This window comes from Herpailurus yagouaroundi, unplaced genomic scaffold (genome assembly GCF_014898765.1).
Source record: "Herpailurus yagouaroundi ecotype Mexico unplaced genomic scaffold, PumYag 141, whole genome shotgun sequence".
NCBI lineage: Eukaryota > Metazoa > Chordata > Mammalia > Carnivora > Felidae > Herpailurus > Herpailurus yagouaroundi.
This window is the reverse complement of record NW_024412396.1, coordinates 931,479-940,229: the sequence shown is the minus strand read 5'-3', so window position 1 is coordinate 940,229 and position 8,751 is coordinate 931,479. Positions and strand designations below refer to the sequence as shown.

The window sequence follows — 8,751 nt, the reverse complement described above, 5'->3', positions numbered from 1 at the left end:
AGTTGGCCATACGTTTGTGGGTCTAGTTCTGGGGTTTCTATTCTATTCCATTGGTCTATGTGTCTGTTTTTGTGCCATGTATTATTTTTTAGGTAATCTGTACACCCAACGTGGGGCTTGAGCTCACAACCTGGAGATGAAGAGTAGCATGCTCCACCAACTGAGCCAGCCAGGCAACCCTGTCTATGAGATTTCTTAAGAACAATGTAATTTTGTAATTTGACAAGGTAAGGTGAAAACCTTCTGTCAAAACAAGCTCACTTCAGTGGAGATGGGGCATCTATTAAAAATACTTAAACAAATCACATGATTTATGTGGGAAGTGAGATGATTCACTTTCAAATACCAAATAAAAGCTGTGCTGTCTAGTTAACAGTAGGTTTACTGAAACTATGTATGAAACTATGTATTGAAACTATGTATGAACACTGCCCCCCTCACCCCACCCAGCCTGACAATGGAGTCCCAAACCCTTAGACACTTCCCTTCCTGGTTCTTCTCTTATCCATTTTGAGGGCTTATTTTTTGCGGGCTTTGCAGTGAGCATGTGCCAAAGAACTGAAGTCTCTGCATCGCCCCAAGGATTTGTTCCAATCAGACTACTTTTTGGCTTCATGTGGGCATAGGCAACTTCTGGGTGAAGGCTGTAACCTCTGTAGTACTCAGCCAGTAAGGATCCAGGGGAGGGACTTGCATTCTAGGAGATAAATTGTCTGCTGTAACCACCCGGAGTGTGCCTGTCCATCAGACACCTGCTCTTACAAGAATGTTGATTAAAGCCTCCCTTCACTGTGCTCCTAGTCTCTGTGTCCCTCCTTTGACTGGGGAAGTGGGCTTATTTCTCACAATTTACAATACGTGTCCAGTATTAGGTTGACTGACATCCTTCTGATTTGTCTTGATGTATCTTAGAGCTATAAGCAATCTCTTCTTGTTACTCACCTTCCATTGTTGAAGAAAAAAAATCAAACTGAGTAAATTAGAAGATCTCATTGAGATAGGGGAAACTGAAAGGACCCCATGAAAAAAAGCTGTTTTTTCTCCTTCTCTTGTTTCTATTCTTGCTAGGACCTACACCTCTACCTTATGCATGCCTTAGTGTATGTCTTCCTGATAAGGGACAAGGAGTTAATGATTTCTTTGGAGTCTTCCAGCAGAGTAGATAACATCTAAGGAGTGACCAGGCAAGAATGAGCAGGTGAGGCCACATGTGTGTATTCTAGACCATTGGCACTGGACATCTGGGTGCCTAAACCCCCTGCCTCCAGGGAATAAGTGACTTATGATGGATACCTGGCCCCTGTCCTTGTTCTGACCAGTTCCTGGATGCCTGAGAGGGCATGTGCACCAGAGCACAATTGTCAGTAAAAACCTCATACTGCAAACAAAGACAAAACTTTCTCTCCTTTCCTTTCTGAGTGTCCCAGATGTTCTGTCTGTATCTGTCTGCACTCTATGTCTTCAATAAACTCTGCTTTTACTTCCTGCCTGCTCACTCATGTTTGATTTCTTTCTATCCTGTGTGAAGCTGGGGATCCTCTTGGCTGGTCCTGCGGAACCCCTCTGGGTCCTCAAACCTGGCCAGGCTGCATCATAATTGGCTGTATTAATCAATGCATGAATCAGAAAGCATGCTCTCTAGCAAATAGAGGGGAGCTCCTAGGAATTGTACAAAATAGAAGGTCTTTATAAGAAGGTTGGGACAAGAAGTTATTAGCAAAAGAAAAGAAAGGATTGTTTCAGGCCAGGAAGTCTTTTGGGGGGAGAGGGGCAGAAACACAGGGTTTTCATCCTACAGATTACTGCAGTAGTGATCAGGAGATTTCAGATTGACTCTTTAAAAGTCCTGTTCCTAGGATAGAGTGAAACTAATTGAGTCTTTCTTGGCTGTTGTGGAGGGCAAATGACTCTATTTTGGGCCTTTTTTTTTTTTTTTTTTAAACACCATCAATTTAGGACTGCAACCTGGGGTGGCCAGATTCCTTTGAGGGAACTGAGTTTCCATCACTGGCTCCTTGTCATTAACCTAAAGGAAACCTGAGTGATGGAAAGTGCATGGCTTAAGGCAGAGCCTCCCCACAGGAGGAAAAGAACGCAGAGAACTCCCTTCTGTCTGAACCTGTAACAACATCTCTATGCCACAGGATGCCACTTACTGGGTCAAGCTGTGCTGTCATCTCTGCAATCGGGCAGGAAGTGAAAAATAATGACAATTTTTATAACATTCTGGAAACAGGAAAATTCTGGAACAGTCATCCATTTTGTTTTATGCTCACTTTGGGAAAAATTGTAGAAGAATGAAACTAGAAGTGGGTGAAGTCAAGCCAGTACATCCTCTTTCGGTTTTTTTTTTTTTGTCTTTTTTTTTGTTTTTGTCTGTAAGATACCTACAGCCATGTAGGCTGGCCCAGATATCCTTCCATTGATTAGAAGAGCATGCATTTTTGTTTTGCCAGAAGTGAGGTATGTTGTTAACATTGTTAAAAAAGAAAGAAATCCAAAATGGAGTCATTTGTCCCTGACAACAGCAAAGAAAGATCGAATTAGTTTCAATCTGTTCCACGAATGCAACCTTTTAACAGTCAATCTGAAATGTCCTGATCAGCACTAATGTGGTAACCTGTATGATAAAAACCCTGCCATTCCCCTCCCTGCTTCCTCAAAAAATGTCCTGGCCTGAAACAATCTTTTCTTTTCTTCTGCTAATAACTTCTTGTCCCACCTCCCTCCTAGGAAAACTTTCCATTTTGTAGAATTCCTAGGAGCTCCCCTCCACTTACGAGATAGGATGCTTTCTCATGCATTGATTAATAAAGCCAATCAGATATTCAGATGTACTTGGTTGAATTTTGTCTTATAACACCACTCTAAAATGAAACAAAGAACAAGAACTTCAAGGAGAACAGGTCCCCACCCTGGTAATCGCATGCACTTGAAACAGCTTGTGGGGAGCTGCCACCACTGAGGCAAAATTTCAAACTCAGCTCTCAGGCTGTTGTCCTGAGTAGGGAAACTATCCAAAGCACTCAGCAATAAGAGAAAGAATAAATAAGTGATGACACCAATTGAGGAAGGAAAACAATGCTGCCACTAATAAAATACAACCCAGGAGAAAGCTTATGGAAATGGGGAAACATTCCCTTTATATTGTTAAGGGGAAACAAAAAAAGCACAACATAAAATACTATGTATCCTATGACATATTTTAGTTTTAAATATAACCAGAAAAAATACTGATTGGAAATTTATAAAGATGAAGAGTGTTTATCTTTGGTTTATGAGATTACAGATAGACTCACTCTTTCTTTCTTTCCTTCTTTCTTTCTTTCTTTCTTTCTTTCTTTCTTTCTTTCTTTCTTTCTTTTTGATTTGTAGTTTTTTTTTTCTGGTTTTATAACATTTCTGTATTGAATATGTTTTACTTCCCTAGTAAGGAAAAAAATGAAGGTGTTATTTAAAATATTGGCTCCTTAAATCAGACATTCTGAGGTTCTTTACAGACTCACCAAAATCCTCTTCTTGCTATGGTGGGGACTGCACACTCACCCAGACTTTTAGACTCCTCCTCCAGGTGGGTGATACTTATACAGGAAGAATGTTTGGAATTCTAGAGTTGCTCAGAGAATTTTTGACTGCTTTTTATGAGGCCAATCCACTTCTTTCTCCTCAAGAACACTTCAAGAAAAATGCATCACCCCCTGGGTAACTGCAATTTTCTCTTTGTTGTCTTTCAGAAGGCTGATTGGTAACACACATCATCCAGGGAACCTATGTTTTGATACAAGGGAACCTATATTTTGATACAAGAATATTTTTTCTCTAAGATGAATCATGATTGACTACTTCTTTGATCTCCTACCCTTCTTTCTTACGAAGGCAAAATTTGGTGTCAAGAAGAACATATGAACTTAGTATGAGGACAGGTAGGATATTGCAAAAGCCCTGACTGAAAAATTGAATGTTTGACATACAGCATTGTGTAAATTTAAGATGTACAATGTGCTAACTTGATATATTTATATATTGTGATACGATTGCCTTTATAGCTATATTTAGCACCTTTAACGCATTATATAATTATCCTTTCCCTTTAGTATTTGGGATAATTACATTTTAGTCTCTTAGCAATTTTGATAATTGTAGTACAACATTATTATCATATTCACTATACTGTGCATTAGATCTCTATGACTTATTTACTACTCATTTCAAGTTTGTACCCTTAAGCAACATCAGTCTTATTCCCTCACGCCCTGTCCCCTGGTAACCACCATTTTACTCTCTGGTTTTTACAAGTTTGACTTTTTTAGATTCCACTTATAAGTGATATCATACAATACTTGTCTTTTTCTGTCTGACTTATCTCACTTAGCATAATGTGCTCAAGTTCCATACATTTTGTCACAAATGTCAGAATATTCTCCTTTCTCATGGCTGAATAACCCATTGTGTGGATTATTATTATTTTTTTTTTAAGTTTACTTATTTATTTTGAGACAGAGAGAGTGCAAGTAGGGGTGGGGCAGAGAGAGAGAGAGAGAATAAGAGAGAGAGAATCCCAAGAAGGCTCCACACTGTCAGTGTAGAGCCCAATGTGGGGCTCAAATCCATGAACCATGAAATCATGACCTGAGCCAAAGTTAGATGCTTAACTGACTGAGCCACCCAGGTGCCCCGGATTATTATTATTTTTTAATCCATTTACCCATATATGGGCATTTAATCTGCTCCCATATCTGTTTTTTCCTTTAAACATTTTTTTTAATTTTAGAGAGAGAGAGTATGTGTGCAAGAGGAGGAGAGGGGCAAAGGGAGAGGGGAGGAGAGAGAGAGAGAGAGAGAGAGAGAGAGAATGAGAATATCTTAAGCAGGCTACTCTCTCAGTGTGGAGCCTTTCTCAGGGCTTGATTGTACAACCATGATATGACCTGAGCCAAAATCAAGAGTTGGATGCTCAATCCACTGAGCCACCCAGGTACCCCAAGGCTGCTTCCATATCTTAAAGCCCTGATATTTTTAAGCTGAAGGAAAGGCAAAGAACTCCAACCTGCATCGGCCTTGCCTGACAAAATTTCCTATGCATTATGGAAAGGAAGGCAGGCCTTCTCCACTCATTTGCTACACAGAGAACACTGTTAGCAAGGTAATCTTCAGAAGAGGGAGGATACCATGTGTACACGTGTGAGTGTGTGTGTATGTATCTGTCACACAGGTGGTGTGTGACATGGTGGTGACTGTGTGTCCCTCTCCTATAGATGTGTCAGCATGAGAAACCCAAGAGTTAGGAAGAGGGAGAGATGCTTTCTGCTGGGAGCAAGGGAGAGGGGGTTCACTGTCCTTGTCTGACTTCTTCACTTTGTTGGTCCTAGACATTCCAGGCTAGCCCACGGGGACGCAGTGCCCTCCTGTGGTTGGCATGGTTCTTCTTAACTTTCCCCAGGTCTCACTTCCCTTCCTAAGTTACTCCTGAATCTGGCTTCCAGTTGCCAGGGTCCAGCTACCTCAGCTCTCCCTCTGTCCTCAGCTCCGTCCCTCTGCCCTTTCTTACTCCATCCTTCCTCACTGCAAGCTCATTTAAAGTCACTTTCATCTGCTCCTTTATAGCCCTCTCTGACTCCTCGCTGGGGATTCATAGCTTTTGGAAATGATCCGATTGTTCCTTTTTCTGATCCTGATGTTCTCTCTAGGGAGCCATTGTCGAGCTTTATTCCAGCTCTTGATATGATATGGTTCCAGCTCAAGATGGCTCCTGTCCTGGTTAGTAGGTCTTGGGAAAGGAAAGGCGATGGTCGTGGAAGGAAAGAGAGTGCTGATGGCTGAAAGCACAGGTGGCTGAAAGGGAATGTAAGGGCTCCTGGGCTGGGAGGAGGCAAAACGTGCATGACTCACCCTTGCTTGAAATCTCCCAACCTCTGCTGATTTCCCTCAGATGCTGATAGCATCAGTGACCCAGAAACATATGAGGAGCCCAGGGTCCCATGTCCTCAAGTCTCCTTTCTTTTTTTTTTTTTTTTTTTTAAATTTTTTTTTTCAACGTTTATTTATTTTTGGCACAGAGAGAGACAGAGCATGAACGGGGGAGGGGCAGAGAGAGAGGTAGACACAGAATCGGAAACAGGCTCCAGGCTCTGAGCCATCAGCCCAGAGCCTGACGCGGGGCTCGAACTCACAGACCGCGAGATCGTGACCTGGCTGAAGTCGGACGCTTAACCGACTGCACCACCCAGGCGCCCCAAGTCTCCTTTCTGTAGTCCTGCAAATCCTTTCCACCTGAAGTAGCTACCATCCATACAATTGTGTCCATGCAACCACTCTTGTTGAAAGCAGTATACAGGTCGATGATGTGTTGGATGTCTTCTGTTTGATGGAAGGAAGGCAGATAGATTGGCCTAAAGGCACAGCTGAAAATTTATTTTTTTTTGCCTCCATTTCAGCAATATCAGTGGTTTTTACAGTCTAGATTTTTACACAATTTATGTTCCTCTGACAGTAATGGATATCCAATTAGCTAATCTTTCTTGGATCGTTGTAAGCTATTACTTTTTATTTATATTATTTTATTTTTAATTTTTTTTTTAAGTAGGCTTTACACCCAGTGTGGAGTGCAGTGTGGGGCTTGAAGTCACAGCCCTGAGATCAAGACCTGAGCTGAGATTAAGAGTTGAATGCTAAATGACTGAGCCATCCAGGTACCCTGTAAGTTATTAGTTTTTAAAAATTAATTTCTGTTTGAAGATATTTTGCAAGGTGATCGTGATTAGTGTTGTCAGTACCGTTCTTAAAGCAATACTTTAAGAAATGAGTTGTGAGTTTTACAATGTTGTAACATTGAAATGGGGTTGCATATGTTAAATTAAGATGATCACACTGTTATGGATTACTTTCATTTTATGATATGAAGTTCTACAACTTCTATTGCGATTTTTCCCACTTCTTACAGCAATATCTGGATAGATAGAGCCTTGTAAAGAATAGTAAGAAGAGTCACACTACATATGTACAAACTTAAAAGAGTAAAGAAATTGTTGAATATTGCAAAACATGCCTCAGTTGCCATGTACAACCGTTGGGGGAAATTGTGCTAATTTGTGAGTACCTTCAGAAGTGTGCCTTGGAACATGAAGCAAAAGAAGGAAAGAGATGCTTGGCACCAACATACATCACAATATAAAAATGTGCTTCATTCATGCCACCTGAAGGGAAGAATTTGACAAGTCAGTGTTTTCTTTCACTGACATGCTTCTGCTGCTCAGATTCTTCCAGAACTTGGAAGCAGTGTTTGTCTCCTATTCTGGCAGAGGCACAATCTGTAAGCAGTGTCATTACTCAGACATAGCCCTGTTTTAAGGATCTTGGACAAGAGAAGTGTAGAGGTTTAGGGTTATTGGTCACATTGGACCTCAAGCCACAGAAGCACCTCTGTGTTCTGTAATAAATTTATTATTTTATATAAAATAATAGTGTTAGTTACCTGTGGGCCTTTCTTAAATGTGAGGCCCAGGGAAGGGTCTTGGCCCAAGGGTAGTTCTGGCTGTATCTTCAGCACTGCGGCAAAGTCAAGTACAAAGTAATAGGTGATTCCTAATAATTCCTGATCAAATAATTTTTCAGTGAATGGGATGAGCGCCTGAAAGAGATGTGTTGCTGGCCTTCTGGATGTCCTATAGTTAATGAATTTTAAGAAGAGTTTCTTTAGAGCACAGATAAGGGAGAGAAAGCCTTTGGGGCAGGAGGAGTTTAGAATTGCTGGCCATAAAGAGATTAGTTTAGAAATGTTCTCCAAACAAAATACAGATATACTCTTGAGCTGGCTTTGTATGGACAAGTGAGGAGAGCAGTTTCTCTTTGAGTCATGAGGGCCCTAAGTTCAGATGGAAAGAACCTGCTTCTTCCAAGATCAAGGGATAAATGGCCCTGGCCTAAAATGGAGACTGGGAGTACAGGACTTTGAAATAAACTGGAGCAGGCTCCAAAGTCGGAAGAGTGGGTGAGATTGGGCCAAACCAATTGTCTGGCATGAGATAGTAGCTATAAATCTTCCCTAACACTATCTAGTATGTTCTGTGGAAAGTCATTGTTACCCTGGTAAAATAATATTTATCCATTATGTAAATGTCAATGAGAGGAAACAGAGGGAGGTCCATATGAGGGAGGTATAAGGATAGACTAAAATCTCAGGCTACACTTTTTGAAGAAAAAGACTTTGTATTTCAAATTTGTATCACAACAACTTAACCAACTGATCACACAGTTGGCTAAAAAGTTCTCAGTGTGGATTTGTCCTTGAGCTATGCTCTGTCAATACCACCTGTAGCCCACTTCTGCTTTCCCTCTCCATTTAGAGGTTTAAGGGGAGAAGTTCTAGAGAACAGACTTGGCAGGTTTTTGTTTGTTTTGTTTTTGCTTTTTTGTTTTTATTTTTTTAATGCTTATTTATTTTTGAGGGAGAGAGAGAGAGAGAGAGAGAGAGAGAGAGAGAGAGAGAGAATCCGAAGCAGGCTCCAAGCTCTGAGCTGTCAGCACAGAGCCTGATGTGGGGCTTGAACTCGTGAATGTGAGGACATGACCTGAGCCCAAGTCAGAAGTCCAATGAACTGAGCCACCCAGGCACCTCCAGACTTGGCAAGTTTTAAAGGAAGGAAGGACCATTTTCATATACTTGCATTTTCCCAGAAGTTTTAGCAATCTGCTGAAAACAGTGAGACTATATTTCTTTTTTTTTTAAGTTTATTTATTAATTTTTGAGAGATC

At 40.9% G+C, this 8,751-nt stretch overlaps 2 long non-coding RNA genes across 3 annotated transcripts in view; both read left to right on the top strand.

Moving 5' to 3' along the window:
- The first annotated feature begins 96 nt into the window (after positions 1–96).
- On the top strand, positions 97–6,630 carry LOC121031420 (uncharacterized). 2 transcript variants are annotated; one of them, XR_005790711.1, is made up of 4 exons: positions 97–227; positions 1,069–1,198; positions 3,735–3,923; positions 6,584–6,630. It is a non-coding gene; the product is annotated as an uncharacterized LOC121031420 (long non-coding RNA). The 2 variants fall into 2 exon arrangements; XR_005790712.1 differs by having other exon boundaries at positions 6,581–6,624.
- Positions 6,631–6,648: 18 nt separating this feature from the next.
- Positions 6,649–8,751, top strand: part of LOC121031419 (uncharacterized) — a 31,905-nt gene continuing 29,802 nt past the window's right edge. The window contains exon 1 of the long non-coding RNA XR_005790710.1: positions 6,649–6,696. This is a non-coding gene — a long non-coding RNA (uncharacterized LOC121031419). The remainder of the gene's footprint in view (positions 6,697–8,751) is intronic.